At 36.4% G+C, this 21,959-nt stretch overlaps 2 pseudogenes; both read left to right on the forward strand.

Annotated features, from left to right (window-relative positions):
• The window catches only part of LOC109506342 (phosphoenolpyruvate carboxylase kinase 2-like), a 6,454-nt pseudogene extending 3,762 nt beyond the window's left edge, over window positions 1–2,692 (forward strand).
• Window positions 2,693–2,733: 41 nt separating this feature from the next.
• On the forward strand, window positions 2,734–16,123 carry LOC140850896 (phospholipase A(1) DAD1, chloroplastic-like; annotated as a pseudogene).
• Window positions 16,124–21,959: the final 5,836 nt, after the last annotated feature.

Here is a 21,959-nt window from a genome sequence, read left to right on the forward strand (position 1 = left end):
GATCTGTTTATTAAATAGGTAATCCGACCTAATCCATTTAACCTGTTTATTAAATAGATTAAATTAGATTAAACGGGTTAAACAGGATAAACGGATCAAATTAAATGGATCAGAAATAGATTAAATAAGTTTTAAACAAATTAAATGGATCTTAAATGAGTTAAATAGATTAAACAGATTGGGTTAAATGGATCAAAAATAAGTTAAATAGGTTAAATAGGTTATCTGACTCAACCCGACTTGAATATTAAACGGGTTAAATGGGTCATATATCTAAAAATTCAAATCCGACCCAATTATTAAATGGGTTAAATGGGTCGATCCGTTTATGATCCAAATGTATTTAGCTTAAATCCAAACTTGTTTATGGCAGATCGAACACGGGTCGAGTTAGCGGATCAGGTCCTATTTTGCCAGCCCTAGGAACACCCCTTCAACTTTAACTCAATTTTGCTTACACCTTCTGTATTTTAAAAAATGTCAAACTAGCCCTTCTAGTTATCGATATATTTCAATGTGGTCCAGTCGTTTATCTCCATTAATAAAATTTTTTAAAATGATAAAAATACTCATTTCTTCATCTTCCCCTCTTCTCTCCTATCTCCTCTCAGATTGATTCCCTTCTCCATCACCGGCATCCCTTTTTCTCCCTCTTCCTTCCTCATCTTTCTCCTCCTCTCCTTCCTCCTCCTCCCCTTCCTCTTTTTTTCTCTTTTCTTGTCCTCCTCTTTCTCCACTCATTCCTCCATCTCCTCCCCGTCGACTTCTTCTCCTTATCCTCCTCCTCCAAGTCGCTCATAAATCATTCTCCTCCACTACGGCCTCCACCTCCGTCCCTTCTTTTCTTCTCCATCTTCTTCCTCTCCATCTTTCTCCCCATCCTCTTCTCTTCTTTTTCCTCTTCCTCCATCCTATTCCTTGCCGGTGGTCTCTCTCTCCTCCCATTCTTCCTCATCCTCATCCTCTTTCTCTTCCAAATCAACCCATAAGTTCTATCCTTTTAGATGGCCTCCTCTACATCCGCCTCTTCTCATCGGCAAAATATCCTTGCTTCTTTCCTTCCTTCTCGCTCATCTCTTCTCCTCCATAAGGGCTCCCTCCACCTCCTTTTCTTCCTTCTTATCCATTTCATCTCCACATCCTCCTCTTTCTCTAAACCGCCCATAAGTTATCCCCTTCACGGTGGCCCCTTCTACCTCCGTCCCTTCCCATCGGCAACCCATTCTTTTTCTCTTCTTCCTCTCCACCCTCTTCTTCTTTTTGTCCTCCTTCTCTTCCTCTAACCCATTATTTACCAACTCCCTTCTCCCCTCCTTCCCTTCCCCTCATCTCCTTTTCCTTCTCATTTTTTTCTTCCTCTAAACCAACCCATGAATAAAGGATATTTTCATCTATTGAGAGAGAAATCTAACTTCTTTGGTTAGTAAAATAAACGGTTGGATCACATTGAAATATATTGATAAATAAAAGAACTAGTTTGATACTTTTTAAAGTATAGGAGTAAATAAAATTGAACTAAAGTTGAGGAGGTATTTCTATAATTTATCCTATTTATCTTTAAAATATTTTGCCACATATGCAGCATTTTTTTTTTGCTTCATCTCTACCGCCGTCTTCCTTCCTATTGTCACCACCATCGGTGTTGGCCTTAATTCCCCTCCTATCTCCCTCCGGTGCTTTCCTTCTCATAGATCCCATCGTCTAAGATTCTTTATTTGGCCGCTCCAAGCCTCCCACCTAATTGGGACTCCTGAAAATGAAAAAAATTAGAGAAAAAATAAGAGAAAACATAGGAAAAATCAACGAAAACAAAGGAAAGATGATGACCATTTTTTTCACTTCTTTTTCTTTCCATTTCATTATCTTTTTGAGAGATCTATGGGAAAAGAGAGCACTTGAGAGAGATCTTTTTTCTAGGTTCAGCATCGCATATCGATATGTCTCGACAGAGACTAGGGAGGAGTTCATCGTGAAGTCCATCGAGAAGGCCCTTGCCAATATCATTGACCTCGAGTGCATCGAGCAGGAAGCCAAGATCGCTCCGCACACTGTCGCTGAGAACCTGCGCACCGTGTAGGTGCAAGACATGTACGAGGACAAGGAGTGGCTCCACATGGTGAAGGAGCCTAAGGCAAGACCTCAACGACCAGATCAGCAGACAAGGGCGCTACTGGTAGAAGCGGAGGCGAAGGCAACAGTGGTGATAGTGCAGGTGATGGTGCAGTTGATGGAGGCGATGGCGGTGTGCCATCAGCAGGGGGGAGGGGGGGGGGTAGCGCACCAGGACATGAAGCCCGACAACATGCTCTTGGACAGGGGTGGGGGGCTAAAGCTAGCGGATTTTGAGTCGGCGAAGTGCTTCAAAGATAGACGGGCAATGAGGGCGCTCATGGGGATGCCCCACTATGGTCAGGAGGGACTATGATGAGAAGGTGGATGTCCTAGAGTGCTGGTGTCGTTCTTATATAATGCTCTTCGAGATATCGCCCTTCTACAGCGGCACAACGGTGGAGGTCTACGAGGCGGCGCTCCGAGCCAACCTCTGATTTTCCACTCAGATCTTCCACACCATCCTCCAGTAGCCAAGGACCTCCTCTATCAGATGCTTTGCAAGGATGTGTCGTGAAGGTTCTCGGTGGAGCAAGTCCTCAGTTTGCCTCCTCTTCCTCCAATCCCGTTTTCTTTCTGTTGATATTCTTTGTTGGCCTACTTCTAAATGCTCCAGTTGGAGATATGGGGGGCAATGAGAATGCTATTGAATTGAGATCAGATGTTGAGAAGGAATCTCATGTTCATCATGGGTTACATGTAGACAGAGGTCAAGTAGCAAACTCACTCCCTATGTTTATTCTTAGAACATTTCACAGGCCAATGAGAATGCTTGCATTTCATCGATTATTGATATTTCATCGATTTTTATGATGATACCCATACTGTCCCATCCATTTCTGATTTTTGATTGGTTTGTTATAAGTTTGACATGGTATCACCGTTGCAATGAATATTTACTCGGAGTTGAGGATGAAAATTAAATTATGACTGCTGTTTAAGTTAATGCTGCAAACTATTGTAAGGTTTTAAATCTACAAGCCAAGCTGATGCTCCAAATGAGAAACATGACCGTAAGAGCGGTGATCCTATCCAAAGCACCCAATCTTCCATGGTGGTGTTTCCTTCTTTGCTGATTAATTATCCCTGCCTGCGAAACAGCTGGGCTCAAGTGAAGGATTGCCATCAGATGTATCTTCTTTGGTGCAAAAATTTTAATGCAGCTGTATATGTCTTTTTGTACATTCATATGAGGATCATGTTGGGTTCTGATCCATCAATGGACGATCCTTTTTATCTTGGAATTAGCAGTACATTCATTATTGGAATTAGCAGTACATATTGGAAGACCTCTAAACATAAATGCTATCACAGATTTGCTAGGAGGTGTACCTCCACTAGAATGTATTGAGATGATTTAAGCTTGCCTTTACAATTAGATTTTTGGGTGTTGGGGGTGAATGAAATTCTTTTATCCAAGATTTTGACGTATGAAGGAATATTTGTTTGCCACATTGTTGTATGAGAAGCAGGATTATCATCGACTCTTCAAAAAGATATGAGTAAAGACTGGCCACTTTTGTTTCCTCAAAAAGAATTGATGTTCCCTTGGAAGCTGCTCCACTTTTAACAGATCGATCATTCAATGATCATAGATCATGCGATGAGAGTTTATGAGCCAATGTCAGGGGGGCGAGCGTCATGATACTTATGGAGATATAAGGAGGCTTCTGTGTTAGTAGAGCCTCTATTTGACATGTATACTTGAAAGAAAAGGTCTCATTTTCTCCCACCCTCTATGGCGTCAATCCATGTAAACCCCACATTCTCGAATCTAGATAGAGAGAGGACCATCCTACACTTTTTCATTTTTGCCTTTTTTTGTTTGCTTTGTTTCGTGTGTTAATTAGATTCAAAAGAGAATTTTATTAAATTTTGTTAGCCTTTAAATACCCAAGTTAGACTTGGTCTCCTTCAAGCTCTTGGTCTTGATTGGAGGAAGAAAAACTATGGAGATGTTTTTACCTTGGTGAGGCTTGTGAGGCTTCAAAGATCTCCTCCTTCCCCTCTATCTTTTCTTATTGTGGGTTCTACCATCCAGACTTCTTAGTTTTTTTTTTTTCTATTACAAATTTTCAATTATCTCTCACATAAAAAGAATTGACACCAATTATCCGATATTCTGCAAATTAAAGATACTAATGGTAAGGGAAGGATCAAAGAAGAAGTAAAAGAAAAGATAGTATTTTTTTTTTAAAGTTTAGATTTCTATTTTTTTAAAAAAAAGATTTTTAAAGTTTAAATCTTCAAAATTTCAATATCAAAAGAAAAAAAAAATTCTTAATTTCTAATGTTTAAATCCCTCGCGAGATCAGTTGGAGGCATGCTTACCAATCGACTTATGATCGGTACCTCACAAGGCTGCCACCTATCACTATATTGGTATATTTTCACTTCATCACAAGCTCAAAGGCATTGCGGTCATTGGTGGCAGTGGTGGTCGATAGGCAATATTGTTGGATTTGCTATTGGGACTTGGAAGGGTTGGGAAGTATGTGAGAAGAGGATCAAAGGAGAAGAGGAAGGAGGGATAGAAAGATTTAAAAATAGTTAAAAATAAAAATAGTAAGAAATGATAATTTTATGAAGGGACTGTACGGAATCAGGATAATCGGTCTTCACAAAATTTGTTTGATAACTTATAATCCATACTATGCATAAAATATATTTTTTATAATTTTAATTATTTTTTAAAATATATATTAAAATATATAATAAAATAGATAAATAAAATATTTTTTAAAAAAAATCATCTCATGTATTATAAGCTAGTATAATACATTGGCAGAGCTATATTATTAAAATGGAAGCATCTACATTGGCAGAGCTTCTATTTGACATTTGTATCTATAATATTTTGCTACATATGTATCACAATCTTTCAAATATATCTTCCTAGCCCTCGTGGATAAGTTTGGTAGCCTACTAGGGAGAGGATCGTTGCTGTATCCTCTCGTTGCTATATCTTCACATGACTCCATCGTTGGATCACCTTCTGCATGTATCTCAATGCGAAAAGTGGATGACCCAATAGTGGATTCGTGCAAAGAAGATATATGCTTCTATCATAAGGACAACGGTCCCCTCATTCGAAAAAGAATGGTGATCATGTGAAAAATAATCTCTATGATATAAGAGTATAAATCTGGGTTTCTTTTTTTTTTTTTTTTTTTAATTTTTCACCCAAAAAAAGATGGGTGGTAGAGAGTTTGACATTTATCTCCATAATATTTTGCTACGTATCTCGGTCTTTCAAGTGTATCTTTCCGGTTCTTGTGGGTAAATTTGGTAGCATATTGGGGAGAGAATCGCTGCTATATCTTCGCGTGACTCCACTGTAAGATCACCTTCTGCATAGATCTCAATGTGAAAAGTGGATGATCCAACGGCGGATTCGCGCGAAGCAAGGAATATGCTTCTTTTGCACGGGACGACAGTCCCTTCACCCGAAAAAGGTTGGTGATCATGCAAAAAAAGGATCTCCATGACGTAAGGGTGTAAATCTGGGTTGCTTTTTCTTTTTCTTTCTTATAATTTTTCACACAAGTAAAGATGGGCAGCAGAGGGGAAATAAGAATCAATCTATAAACAACACACCGATCAAACTCATTTATTGACCCCATTTTACATGTGCATGCACTAAACAATAAGGTTTGGAAGGATGCCAGAGACGCGACGAGAAAGTTTATACAAAAGGATTTTGTAATTTAGAAGAAAATATATTAACAAAATAATACATTCATACATTAAAAAGATATTTTATTAATAATTAATAAAAATATTTATTGATAAAATAAATTATATATACTAATAAAAAAATAAATTATTTTATAAATAATTTTGTAACTACTAAAAATAATATTTTAAATATAGCCTTCGTCCATCATGCGTGCAAAGAAAAAGGAAAAATACGATAGTACCACTCGACGATGCGCTCCGCTTCGATATTGTCCGCTACAGTGAGTTCATCTAGGCTATCTATACCTCTTTCAACTTCGATCCTACCTCCTCCTACGCGAACTACCGGTTCCCCAAGGACTCCCTCCTCCATCGCTCAAATCTCCCTTGCTCTGGCTACTGTGTCACCCGCAATCTCCACACCACTTCCACCACCCGACTCCCCCGCTGGGCTCACTCCGCGCCCGCCCAGCTCTTCGGCCACTCTAGCTGGATCGGCTATGTCGCCGTTTGCCAGGATAAGGACGAGATTGCCCGTCTGACTGCCGCGACATTACCATCGTCTTCCTCGGCATCGTCACCTACTTCGAGTGGCTCGAGAACCTCCGTGCCACTCTCATCCACCTCCCTTGCCCCTTCCCACCATCTGCCTCCCAGTCGGAGCCGATGGTGGAGTGAGGATTTTGGAGCCTCTTCATCTCCCCCGGCTCAGTTCGTGACGAGGTCCACGATGAGATTGCCCGGCTCCTCGATGCCTCACCCTCTCAGCCTCTCACCATTATTGGTTATAGCCTCGGCACAGCACTTGTAGGGCTCGTCGCTTATGATATATATCACGATGACATTCCAACATGCACTGATGGTCTTCAGTGGGCCACATGTTGGCAACGCAAGCTTCCGCCACCAGTTGGTAGAGCAAAGTAGCAAGGTGCTAAGAACAGTGAACGCACAGGACGTCGTAATCAAGATATTCGGTTTTGCCATCCACGGCAAAAATTGTATCCCATGCATGGAGTTAATAAGCTAATTTTTATTGTAAATATCAATCATTTGATATTGATCAAATGATGGTGAGTAAGTCTTCACTATAAGAAAAAAATATTTTTATGATAAAATAATTTACGATGTAAATATTTTTATCGTCACTAACTGTATTTAGACGAAAAAAAATAATCGTAAATAATAAAATATTTATGATAAAAATAATTTTTCATCGCAAAAAATTACCTATCAACGATAGAAAAATTATTTCGTTGTAAATATATATTATTTACGATGAATATTTTTGTCATAAATAATACATCATTTATTTTAATTTTAAATTTTTAATTATTCATGATGAAAATATTTTCATTATAAATAATTTAAATATTTATGATGAAAAATATTTTTTATTGAAAATAATATTATTCCCAATGTAAAATTATCATCGTCAATATTTAGAAAAAAATTAAAAAATTAAAAATTATATATTATTTGTGATGAAAATATTTTATCATAAATAATTGAATATTTGAGATAAAATTTTTTTATCATAAATACTTGATTATTTACAATAAAAATATTTTCATCGTAAATAGTTAAAAAAATTAAAAAATTAAAAATTACTCATTATTTGTGACGAAAATTTTTCATCATAAATAAAAACTTTTTATGATGGAAAAAATATTCATCATAAAATACTCGATTATTTACAATGAAAATATTTTCGTTGTCAAAGTTTAAAAAATTAAAAATTAAAAAAAAATAAAAATTACTCATTATTTGTGAAAAAAAATTTATCATAAATAAATATTTTTATAATGAAAAAAATATTCATCGTAAATACTCGATTATTTACGATGAAAATATTTTTATCATCAATAGTTAAAAAATAAAAATTTAAAAAAAATAAAAATTACACATTATTTACAACAAAAATTTTTCATGTAAATAAATAATTTTTATGATGAAAAAAAATATTTATCATAAATACTCAATTATTTATGATGAAAATATTTTTATTATCAATATTTTAAAAAAATTAATAATTTAAAAAAATCAAAAGTTGCTTATTATTTGTAACAAAAATTTTTAATCGTAAATAATTGAGTATTTACGATGAAAATTTTATTTTCATTGTAAATACTTTTATTTACGATGAAAATATTTTCGTCGTCAATATGTAAAAAAATTTAAAATTTAAAAAAATCATAAAATTTAAATTTTTAATTTTATGTTAGGCAACTGCATCTATTTTTTATAGCAGCTGTATATATCTTTTGTTCTTTTATATGATAAAGAAGCAAATGTAAGTTATGATCTAAATTAAATTTTTGTATGAAAAAATCATATGAAAGTGAGCGATATTCGCAGATTAGAATAAATAGATCTTTTTAAATGAAATAAGATATACGTTATTTACAACGTAAAATTCATCTGTTCATCACTGTCACTGTTACTAGTGATATCAATGAATCTTTCTAATAGAGTATCTGCCTTAAGCTGCATGAAAGGATCTCTTTTCATGCAGCAACCATATGTTAAGCAGCGCATTCTAGCATGGCTTCCACGATCTCAAAGATACCATGCTTTCCATATCGATCGATGCTCAAATATATCTCTGTAGGAGTTTCAATTATGAGAAGACAAATAATACGTGCACTCATCTTTCTAGCAATACAAAGCATAATATGAACTTGTAGTTTATAATACAATTTGCACAACCCGTAGGTCTGCTTTGATTCTGGTTAATTGCTAGATCTTTGATGCTCACACAATTCTTTTGAATTTTTCAAGCTCGATCCTCACATGCATGTAATATATGAGCATCTGGACCTCTAATTTTCTGTCCCTATCCTATCCTCCAATATCAATCTTGATAGATTTCTCTCGTGATCTCAAAATCATCATGATATTCTCATACTTTGACTTTCGAAATGAAGACTCCAATAAGAAGACGAGCTCCTTGGAGATCGAAAATCTCAAAGCTATTGATTTCCTATAGTGCCCATTCCATTGCGAAAGTCGAAGAGCTATTTTTATAACAATTATTAGCGACGTAAATTGAATTTTTTTTGTTAAATTTTTTGGATGAAAAATTTTTTTGGTAGAAAAAATTTAAAATTAATTTTTTTATGAAATTATTATTGGGAAGATTCTTTTAGATTGAAAATTTTTGAATTTTTTTTTAATTATTAGTGACGTAAATCGAATTTTTATCTCAAATAGTCTTTAAATTTTTTAATTTTTTTTAAAAAATTATTTGTGACTTAAATTTATTTTTCATCGGCAATCATGTTTTAAAAATATTATTTTAATTAATTTTTATGAAGAAAAAATTTGTTAATAAAAAATTTTTTATTAGCAACTAAAAAAATTTTCATAGGTAAAACTATTTTAAAATAATTTTTTATTTTTTTGAAGAAAAAATTGTTAGAGAGAAAAAAAAATTTTTTGACAGTATTTATTAGTAATGAAAACCTCTTTTCTGTTGCTCATACTCTTATTAACGACGAATATTTTGATTTCCATCATCAATAATTTATTTCATAAATTTTTTAGATGAAATTTTTTTAAAGAAATTTTTTTTTAGTGAAAATATTTTGGACGAAAATTATTGATGATGAAAATTAATTTTTATCTCTAATAAGAGTATTAGCGATGAAAATTTTTGTCACTAATAGTTCTTCATTTAATACACGTCAAGTCAACGTCGCTTCCACCGTCGGCAACCACGAAACCCTCCTCTCCCTCTCTCTAGAAGCTCTCCCCCCTTTTTTCCCACGAAGCCCTCCTCTCCCCCGGCTCCCTCCGAGCTCTCCCCTCTCACCCTCTCCCTCTCCAGCTCTGCCGTCGCTTCCATCAACCGTCACGGATGACACCTCACCGGCTCCGTCGTCGCTCGCCGTCGCTTCCCCCTCAAGTACAATCTGCCATCATCTTTTTTTTTGGTTGATAGGACCACCAGCAAGCAACGTCCGATGCCATAGCACAGAGCCACCGATGGGGGGGGAGGGAGGAGGGGGTCCGATCGTGGGGAAGGGGGGCTGTGGAGTGTGAAGGAGTGACGTCATTCGGGGTGGGGGGGCCGTGGGGTTCGTCGGGCGAGGAGGAGGGCGGGGGTGGGTCGCTGGGTTTCGTCAGGTGACGATGGGGTGCAGGTGCAGGAGTCGGGGATTGGGGGTTGGGGGGATGGCGGTGGGGATTCGAGGGACGGCGGTGGCTCGAAGGAGGTTTGGATGACATGGGATTGCGGGGATGATGGCGCGGGGGGCTGTGGGGCCCGGTGGCTGGAGGGCGGAGGGGCTTTCATGGGGTGGCGATGGGCGGCATTAGGACCGTGGGCCGAAGGGCAGAGGGGGTGGCACAATGAGTGGGGTGAGGCTGTGGGTGGCACGTCGGAGGGGGTGGGTGTGGGTCGGCTGCCGGTGGAGGAAGGTCGATTGGGGAGGAGAGAAAGGGAAGAGAGAAATGAGAAGAAAAAAAATTAAAAAAAATAATAAAATATTAATCAAATATTTTATTATTTGATTAATAATAAAATATTTTTTGTTATAATTTAATGTATATATTTTTTGCTTATTATAATTTAATATATATTTTTTTTATAATTTAATATATTTAAAATATTATGATTATGATTCAATATTTTAACTAGGATTAGCCGACACAGGGGCGGGGATAGGGTCGGGGGCCAATCGGGGGTGGAGAGGGGGCCGTGGGCAGCTGGGGGCAACATGGGGCTGGGGAGGGAGGAAAGTCGGTCGGGGAGGAAGGAAAGAAAGAAACGAAGAAAAAAAAATAAAAAAAATATTAATCAAGTAATTTATTATTTAATTAATAAAAATAAAATTTGGATCACGATCCGAATTGGATCAAGATCGAGATCCGGATCGAGATCCCGTTTCGGATTGGGATCCAGATTGGGATCTGATCAGGATCTGAGTTGGGATCTGGATAGTGGGAGATTGAAGAGGGCGGTAGTGCAGTAGAGGATGGGTTGCGAGGGGTGGGTGACGACGGCGGCACCACGGGAGCGAGGGTCGCGGGGGTCGAGTTTGACCGGTGCAGGGTCGGTGATGGCTCCGGCACCGTGGGAGTGGAGGCCATGGACGGCCGAGTCCGGAGCTTGTTTAGAGAAAAATATTTATAAAAAAATATTTTTAAATAAAAAATATTTTTAAAAATAAAAAATTATTTATTATTTTTAGATAAAAAATATTTAAAAAAATAAAAAATCATCGAGCCCTCGGGATTGAGTTTGTGTTATTATTTTGTGTTAATATTATTTTGTATGCTCAACTACTTATAGTTTATTTTATATTTATTACATAAATTGTTTAGTGTTACTGTTGAAATTTATAAATTTTTTATTGTTCCACAAGCATAATGCACATTGCTTTTGTTTATTACAATTTAATTATTTTGTGTGCTATATTGTATGCTTTTACTTATTATAATTAAATATAAAAAATATTCTTATTTTAAAAAAAATTCTACTAAAATTTTTGATGAAAAAGTTTCAATGCAGAGTTACTCTTTTTTGATAAATTAGAAATCCATCTTTGAATGTATGTTTAGAAATAGTAGTTAAATTACATTAAGCCATAGATTTTCATTCAAGGGTCGATCTTGATCGAAATCGACTCTTGGATATTCCGTATTCAAGTTTTTTGAAAAATAATAATCTTATTATTGTTAATAGTTGATATTTTATTTCATTATATAGTACTCAGCAGTTATCTATCCATTATTTTTCAGATATATAGTGGATAGATTGCGTAGGCACCATATTCACATCGTATACTTGGAGAACCATGGGGAGATACTACTAAAATTTTCACAATAATAAAATAAAATATCAAGTAATAATAATAATAAGATTATTATTTTTCTGAAAGAGATAGGGCCATACTTGTTAGTAATAATTTAAAATGGATAAGATCATGCATTTTTGCTTCATTAAATTGGCGGAAGAAGATTTTCTGTATTACTATTCAATCTGTGTTCTTTAATGCATGCTGTTTTGTATAAAATGATCCGTGTCTGGATTCGGATTGAGATTTGGTTCGAAATTCGGATCGAGATTTGATCAAAAATCTGAATCGGGATCCGATTCGGATGAATATCACTAAATTTTTTTTTATTGTTAATAATTTTTATGTTTGTTGTTAGATGGATATCAACAAAAGTTAGATGAATGCTAGAGATATTTTTTTGCTTGAATATCAAAAAGATGTTCGAGATTTTATTGAGTTTATACGGTAAAAGGCTAACAGTACTAGTCGGATAAAGTGTCCATGCAAGAGATGTGTTAATATGGTATATCGTCACATAACACTTGCTGAGGAGCATCTGTCATGTTATGGTATAGATAAGAAGTATACTTGCTAGATATGGCACGGAGAGAGTGATCCGAATGAAGTTATGCGCGATGATGACGATACTGAAGATGATAGTAATGCTGCTGAACCTGTTGAACATGATGGTATAGGAGGACTATTGGTTGATTTATATCAAGATATTTGTTCAAATATATGCATCAGTACTAGTACATCTGAAGGCAATTCTGATTATAAACACAATATCCGACTTGAGGTAGAAGAAACTTCTAAATAGTTTGCAAAGCTTGTAAGGGATGCACGAGAGTCACTCTATTCAAATTGTGCAAAGTTCTCCAAGTTAGAGTTTTTGATAAAATTACTTCATATTAAAATCGTAAATCGATGGAGTCAAAAGTCATTTGATCAAAATTTGATATTGATCAAAGCAGCTCTTTCCGATGAAGAGAGACTTCCGAAATCGTATTCTAAAGCAAAAATATACATACGAAAATTGAAACTTGATTATATTCCTATACATACCTACAAAAATAACTGTATATTATTTTATAAGGATAACGAATAGGCAACTGAATGTCCAAAATGTAGTGAGCCTAGGTACAAAATCGATAACAAAAAAGAAAAGAAGATACCTCAAACTTTAAAGGTATTTTCTATTTATTCTAAGACTTTAAAGGTTGTATATATTCATAAAGATAGCTGAAGAAATGAGATGGCATCATGAGCAACAGGTTTCGAAAGAGTACATACTTAGCCACTTGGCCGACTTCGTAGTGTGGAAAGACTTCGATGCAAAGCATCTACACTTTGCGAGTGATCCACACAATATCCAACTTGGTCTAGCAACAGATGGATTTAATCTCTTTGGTAATTTGAGTACTTCCTACAGCATGTGGCCTATGATGCTAATTGTATATAATGTGTTATCTTAGAAGTGCATAAAAGAATCATTCATTTTTATATCACTGTTGATTCCTAGTCTGAAAATACCAGATAATGAAATTGATGTATATCTACGATCGTTAATTGATGATCTGAAGAAGCTATGGGAAAATGGAGTATAGACATATGATTCTATGAGTCGAAAAAATTTTAAATTGCATGCTTCGATTTTATGGACCATAAATAATTTTTCTGAATATAAAAATTTATCTGGATCAAGCACCAAAGGATATCTGGCATGTCCAATATGCAACAAGGATACATCCTCCTTACATTTAAAGTACGGACGAAAAATATACTTCATAGATCATCGACGGTTTCTACCTGATAATCATTCTTGGAGGATCCGTTATAACCAATACTTTGATAGTAAGTCCGACCGGTGTCCGCCACCAAAGGAGTTAAGTGGAGCAGAAGTTTTAAAATAACTTGAAGTCATTGGAAATGTTTAATTTAAAAAAATATCAGGTACTCGCAAGTGGAAGCATACTGAAATTGAGTTGAATTGGACGAAGCGAAGTATTTTTTTGAACTACCGTATTGGAAGCAGCTATTACTTCGTCATAATTTGGATGTAATGCATATTGAGAATATTTGTGATAATATCATCGGCACAATATTGAACATCCTAGGAAAAATAAAAGATAATACAAAAGCTCATCTTGATTTACAGAAAATAAAAATTCGATCGGCATTGCATTTAGTTCATCGAGGTGATAGATTTTTTATGCCACCTATATGTTATTCGCTGTTTAACAAGCAAAAAAAGAGTTTCTGTAGATGGTTCAAAATCGTAAAATTTTCTAACGCATATGCTTCAAACGTATCGCGGTGTATTGGCAATAACGACGATAATATTTTTGGCATGAAAAGTCATGACTCCCATATGATGATGCAATACTTACTTCCTGTGGTCATACGTAGCTATTTGGGTGGTGATGTTTAAACTGCATTGATTGAGTTGGAAGTGTTCTTTCGAGAACTGTGTTGTCAAAAATTGAAGATTAACTTACTTGAGAAGTTTGAGAAGGATATCGTGCTCATTCTTTATAAGTTAGAAAAAAATTTTCTACCATTAGTTTTTGATGTTATGGTGTATCTTTCAAAGAAAGCTCTTCTGACCAGACCGATACATTATCGATGGATGTATCCTATTGAAAGATAAAGAAACTATATGCACATTGTCGTATCAGTTATAAGACATAAATATATTTCTAAAATTTAAATTTATTTTTATTTGTAGATTCTTATGTACCCTAAAAAAATATGTACGCAATAAAACATGGCCTGAAGGATCTATAGTGGAAGCATACGTAGCTACAGAGTGCGTCACATTCTGCTCGATGTACCTTGACAATATCGAAACAAGATTCAATCGTACGTACAGATCGTAATTCAGATCATGAATAGGGTGACAATGAACCAACACTGTCTATATTTAAACAAACGGTTTGATCCATTGGTAGAAGGAGATATAAATTTATGGACATAAATGAGCTATCCAAGGTACACTTCTCGCTCTAAATAATTATGAAGAAATTAAAGATTTCATTGAGTAAGTATCATCTTAGCATACTGTTTAATATTCTATGTAATTTTTTTATATCGATGTAAAATTAAAAATCATGACTTATTGTAGTGAGCACAAGAGTATACCATGCGGAGAGAATAATACGGAGGCTGATGATCGACATAGAAAAAAATTTATAAAATAATTTGATGATCTTGTAAGTTGTACTAGTAATACGTTATTTTTAATAATTATAGAAATAATTATTTGAACCAACATAATTTTTTATGTTATGGTGTAGATGAAATATAAGTATTTCAATAAAGAAAAGAGTGCGATTGATGAGTTGTACGATTTAGCATGTGGTCCCAATTGAAGGGTTAATCACTACGCATCATGTATCATTGGAGGAATGAGATTTCACATAAGGGAGTTTGAAATGTAACAACGGATCCAGAATAGTGAGATTGCTACGATAGGATATGAAGGAGAAGAAAAGATTGAATATTATGGTGTACTGATAGATATCATAGAACTGAAGTATGGGTCCAGTAATTCTGTATTCTTGTTTCAATATGAATGGTGGGATATTAGCAATAAAAAGATCGATATTCATATCGATACATATTTTATCAGTGTAAACTTTACACAAATATGATACCAGAATGAGCCGTATATATTAGCAACTCAAGCGAAACAAGTAATATATTTGAAGGATCTAAAGTATTGAGGTAATTGGTATGTCGTACAAAAAATAACACCTAGAGGTGTATATGACATACCAACCTGATTAGAGATAGATGAAAATTCAAATTTACATGAAGAAAAAAATTTTCAAGAGGAAGAATAAATATTAGCCGAGTTTTTTGTTGATGAAGAACTTATAACAGCTCCTTTGAATAGGGCTGATCTGCCGTCCAACGAAGTTAAAGCTAATTTTATATTTAATCTTGATGAGTCAGAGGATGAAGATCAGTTCATAAATGACGATGAGATAGAAGACAATATATTAGTCGATTATTGTGATTCGGAGGAGGACCTACACATCGAAGAAGATACGAATATTGATGAATAGATCTATATTCTTTGTTTAATCTTCTCTTGCAATAATGGTATACGATATAATTTTATTCATTAAAATGTAATTTATTTTCTACTATTATTGTTTAATATTATATTCATTTATATGTCAAAAATTGCAGGTATGGCTTCAGGAGACAGACGACGATGTTCGCGTTCGCAGTCTACCCTTGAGGCTGAGGCACCTTCACCCATTTTCACTGTTGCACCAGCTCGGTCGTCAGAGGATCCTACACTGACAGGTCTCAGGGAGGCAGGTTCGAGTGAGGCGAGTTCAACTGAGGTGGGTTCGAGTGATATTATTATACTTTTATATAATAAAATTTATTCTTTTTTATTTGGATAGCTATCATACTAATGAATTATTTATTGTTGTTTCAGTCCAGTCTCCACTAGTGATGAGACGAGAGCGAGATCCATCGAAGAACTTCGCTCTAGAGTGTTGGAGACGCGAGCACCCGAGACAGTATCTCCGTATTGAGATACCATCTGACTACACCAAGCCCATTAGGAGATGGTGTGAGCTGTGGCAGATCGAGCTGGACATCATATGCCGTAGCTATGCCTCCGTGATGCTTTTCGATTGGCTTCACATTGTACGAGCTCAGGGAGAGATTTTCTATACCTAGTTATAGGTAAAATAAATTATACTGTGAATATTTAATTGGTACTGTATTCTTCTAATATTTGTTATTGGCAGGGTGTATTTGATATTATTGATTTTAAAGAGGATCGCGTGTGGTAAGCTGTGGATACTCATTTATATTTACGTTTCAAAGAGTATCGCCACCGCATCCATCAGCATTGGTACCATGTGATGTAAGATCATGAGGTGGAGGCAGTGCGGTAGCAGCTCTATGACAGCATCACTATGGATGATTGGACTTTCATATGCCAGCATTATGAGGATCCGACATATCAGATTACACATCCAAATTTTTTTTTTAGAGTTTAATGATTGAATCATTTATTCTTAAATTCAGTTTGTTATGTATTAATTTGACTGCTAACTGTATAGAGACGATGTGCTCAAAACGTTGTGAATTAGGCGAGACAGACTGTATCATCTTGTGGGGGTTCGAGGTCGTTCTCTCGTCATATAGAGCAGATAGTAAATAATTTTTAATTAGTATATTTTAACTCTTTAACTATTTAAAAAAAATAATTAATTATTCTCAAATTATAGAGAGATGCAGAGAGTGGCAAGCTTCCTGGTAGGATCGATATCTACCAGCGGACCAACCAGCGACGGTCAGAGGAGTGGACAATGGGGAGCCAAAAGCTTTTTATAAAATTTTTTAATTATTTTTTATTCGTAATTTAATTTTCAATACGAAATTAAAATAACTATAACTTTAATTTTCAGGACCGTATGATAGGCATCGGATCCCACCCTCTCTAAGGCTCGACTGCAACCATAGATGATGAGATTTATGATCAAGTACTTGGTACGAGATCCTATTATGTTAGGGGTCTAGGGCATGGGATCAGTGCTCCCTCATCCTCATGCTCGTCCAGGACTGACATCCATACTGCCTGCGATGTTCGACTGGCGGAGGTGCAGAAGCAGGCTACTGAGGATCGACAGCGAGCTGATGAGTTGGCTGCACGCGTGATGAGTACCAGCTGCTCTAGACCCAGATGATAGAGCGGATAGCGCAGATGGAGTAGATGATGCAGCAGTAGGTTGGTCCGAGCTCTTCCGAGCGCTCTCTTTTCAGTCTGTTCTCATTCTGCAGATGCTGACACTTGACGGTCTCTTTATATAGCTTTTATTTTTATTTCAGATCTCGTGTAATTTTAATTTAATATAATAAAATGATAAAATTTATTTATGAATTTTTTATGTAAATTTTTTATTTTTTATTTTAATTTTTAATTTATAAAAAATATTATAAATATAAATTAAAAATATATATTCATAAATTATTTTTAAAAAAATATGTGTAAATTTTTAGTGATAGAATTATTTCTGATGAATATTGATCATCAAAAAAAATATTAGCAATGAAAAACTTGGTCGTAAATAATTTTTTTAATAAGTTTAAAAATATTAAAATTTTATATTAAATTAATAGTGATGAAAATACTTTTGTCGTAAATAATCGATAATTTATTAGTGATAAAAATTTATGTTGAAAATTATCATGCGACTAAAAATTTACGATGCTAATATTTTTTTAAAATTTAAATTTCATAAAAAATTTTAATTAAATTAATTATGACGAATGTATTTCGTCATAAATAATTATTTTTTATTAGTGACGTAATATTTCATCATAAATTACTCTTTTTTACGACTAAAATTTTTTATCGTAAATAATTTTTAAAAAAAAAATTTAACGATGAAAAATTTTTGCCGATAATATCCATTATTGACGACGAAAATATTTTTTCTTCATTATTTGTGACTAAATATTAACGACGATAATTTCGTCGCTAATAATTATTATCGATAAAAATTTATTGTTAGCTATGATTTTTTTGTGTCGCTAATATTCTATTCTGTTGTAGTGCTTCATGCAAAGCCTGCTGTCTTGTAAAATTTTGAAATAAAAAAGAGATAGTTTGATTTCAATTTAAGTTTTAGAAACCCGATTTAAACCAACCCGACCCCCCGTATCCACTCTTCCCACTGTCTATTAATTGCTACCTTACTTCAAAATTTTGGTTGAATTGAAGCAGAAATTAGTTTACTTCGGCTTCCATCTGTTAGCATTCTTCCCTTCTATGATGTTTCTTCTCTCTTCGGACTCCTCTCTTGAACTAAAGAAGCCACTGTCCTTGGATGCCTACCAAAGGTTGGAAGTACTCTTCCCACCATGAAACAACTAAATAAAGGAGAAAGGGTGTAGTGTCCCCGAGTACTGTTCTTTCCTTTCTCTTCTTTGAGACCAATACAGGCAAGGATCATGTCACCTCATATCAGAGAAATGGGCAGAAGATCTGTATCACACCCCATATATAAGTCTCCAAAATCTTCCAAGAGAATAATCAATATTGGAGTAAACATACATCGGCACGAATCCTCTCACAATCTGAGTCCACAACTCTTTCTATCATTATTTTTTAATATGTTTTTGCCGTTATAGTATCAAGATCGGAGATGATATCTGGATGCAAATTTATATCAATGGAGTAGATTAACATTTACACTTTATTCCAATTAAACAGGAGCATTTAGATCAATATGCCGAGGGGTGAAGGTTAAGTGGTGGATATCTAGATACTTAAGGACCCTATCAACTTGGGTTTGGAAATACAAAAGTAGTTTGTTGTTTGTGGCTAACATACTGTATTTTTGCTCCCTTGACTACCTAACTTAATGAAGGAAGACTACTTTTTTGACAAGAGATGCTTCATTCATGTTGCAAAACCAGATCATTTGTTATGCTAGTAAGGTGGTTTAATATAGCATTGAAGCCGATGCATTTATAGTAGATCGCATATGGTAGATCAATGCGATGAGAGGACACCTTGAATTATTTTGGGAATACCCTTCCACCACCACCAGTGGAAATTCTATCCATAAGAATATTCAGATTTCGGTTTGGACCATTGTGATTTTGGTTTGGATAGGGGCTTAACTGATATGACCTACACGTGTAGGTCCAAATTTATAATTTCATAAAGTTTCCAAGTTTACTTTCATGTGCCACAAAAAAAAGAAAAGAAAAAGAAAACATAAAGCTTCGCAGGAGTTAAATTTTTCCCAAACATATATAATAATTTTTTTTGCATCCTTGGAAAATTGGTTGATATTGCAATAAAAGTTGATCAATTAAAGTCCAGTATGGCTTCAGAAACTGGTACAACAAATCTTAATTTTCATCAACTTAATCGAGAAATTAACAAATAAAATAAAATCTGTTGTATTTATTTGTTTATACACACCAACAAGAAAGATCGTAAAATATCAAACTTCATTGCTTGTATTCTTCCATACTAGCAAACTCATCATTCTACCTCCGTGCAATTTGCAAGGAACTCATCGAGATCCATGATCCGTTCCTGCCCTCCCAGACTTGAAAGATCTGGAATAGGCCCAGGGATATCATACATGCACTCCACTTTATTACACTCCGACTGCTCATCATGCAGCCGCCGCTGGCTTGTTTCCCCCCGCTCGAATGGGTGCTGCTGGCTTCTTTTCCTCCTCCCCATATTTCGTGCCTTTTTTGGAACCACCACCGCATCCTTTTTCATAAACTCTTGCAGTGTCTCCATAGGCTTTTGTTCTTCCCTTGGATATTTTCTCGGTCGGCCACGTCCGCGGCGAGGAAGGTGGAGCATGGTGGTAGTGCAACTTTCGACAGCTTTATCTTCATTGCTGCATGACTCGATGGCATCAGGATCTTTGAACTGGATTGGGAGCGATCGGGTTTTCAGCTCCGTGACTTCTTCCTTCTTCTCTATTTTGAAGGGCTTTTGTTTGGCTGGGGGTGATCTCTCATTGATAGTGGTTTTTCTTGGCCTTCTCCTCTTCGTCATCTTCTTTCCTTAATTTATCCTCTTCTTATTGTATTGGAGTCTCGAGATGCCAGAAGCTTTGCGGCGTTCAAGAGAGCTCGTTTGAGTTGCCTGACATAGCCCTAAAGTTTTGACGTTGGTCGAGGAGGACATCTTCCGTGACGTCCGAGTCCTACCATGGCCAGGAAACATAACACCCAGGCGCTTTTAGGGCCTGATACCAGTGCAAGCAGCCCAAAAGGCCCAGAAAACCAGAAACAAATTTCTTTGGCCCAAAATGAAAAATCACGTGCTGTGACGAGGGAAGACTCCCATTAGGTCCGGATTCATCTCCTTGCTCGACTAGAAGTCGAGTTTGAGGAGATTCCGATGCCCAAATACCTCGTATGCTTCGATTCCAATTCCATTACCCCTTCATCTTCCACGCCGACTTGGATCCTTCTTCTGGTTCATTCGTCACTATGGAGGAAGGCCATTGAAGCGTCGCTAGATCAAACTTCCTTGCTGTTGTGGGCAGGCTGTGGGGGGACATCCCTTAATAGTCTCACATCGGGCAACTCTGGTGTGTGCATGTGCTTAAGTAGTGCGGCCCGCCTCTTACCTCGTGAGGTGCCTTTTGCCCAGAGGGGTAGATGGGACAAAACCGTGACCTGTCGATCGCGTGCGGCCCGTAGGGCGGCGCCGTCGGAGAAAGCGGACAATACCTTGCGACGGTGGAGAGAAAAAGGTGTCCGTAACCTTAACACGTGTGCACAACAGTGGCGCGCCAAGTAGGGGTAACCCGCCCCCTGTCGTTCAACACCTGCACCCTCCAGAGTGGGGGGCATCTGTTGTGGGCAGGCTGTGGGGGGACCTCCCTTAATAGTCCCACATCGGGCAACTCTTACCTCGTGAGGCGCCTTTTGCCCAGAGGGGTAGATGGGACAAAACCGTGACCTGTCGATCGCGTGCGGCCCGTAGGACGGCGCCGTCGGGGAAAGCGGACAATACCTTGCGACGGTGGAGAGGAAAAGGTGTCCGTAACCTTAACACGTGTGCACAACACTTGCCATCGTCTTTGACCTTAAGATCTTAGATTCCGGTCGAATAGTCGTCGGATTTCATCTCAAGAGAGATGCTCTGTTTTGATTTTTTTTTTTTTCCCTCCTTGAAGTCGCATGCCGCCGCTTCTCTCCAGCTATCCTTTATGGCTGATGTTGAAGCCCGAGCCACCGGAGATCCGCGATGAGGGTCGATTCGATGGCCGAGGCTTGTTCTCTTTCTTTTCCTCCTCTGTTTCTTTCTCTTTTGAATGCTACCGTGATCGCTGCCACTCGGTGCTGCTGACCTTTTGGCCGTGATACACCACAGAATTCCGCCGCCTCCTTCCTCCCTCTATCTCTTTCCTAGAAGAATTTCCGGCCATTCCCCTCGTTTGCGAAAGAAAAAAAGTAGAAGAGGAAAAAAAATCTCTCTCTCTCCTCTTTCATACTTGCACTCCACTCTTAGACTTGCAAGAAAAGGAATAGACATGTACATGCACTCCACTTTATTACATGCGGGCTGATCATCATGTGGCTGCTGCTGGCATATTTTGCCATGCTCAAACACCACCATCGTCATTTTTGCCACCTCCACCGTACCACCACTAAACCCACCGTCAACACCATCACCTCTTTACAATTTTTGCTATTGCTATCACCACTTTTGTCACCGTCTCTAAGTTTATTTTTGAAACTAATCAATTGTAATAAATATTTTTATATTTTTAAAAAAATTAGAAAATAGAAATAAATTTTATTTTTGTCTCTGAAAAATAGTAAAAAGAAAAGTTATGTCAAAGAAAAACTAAGCTGCTTGGATTCCAA

The sequence above is a fragment of the Elaeis guineensis genome, chromosome 10, assembly GCF_000442705.2.
Source record: "Elaeis guineensis isolate ETL-2024a chromosome 10, EG11, whole genome shotgun sequence".
Classification (NCBI taxonomy): domain Eukaryota; kingdom Viridiplantae; phylum Streptophyta; class Magnoliopsida; order Arecales; family Arecaceae; genus Elaeis; species Elaeis guineensis.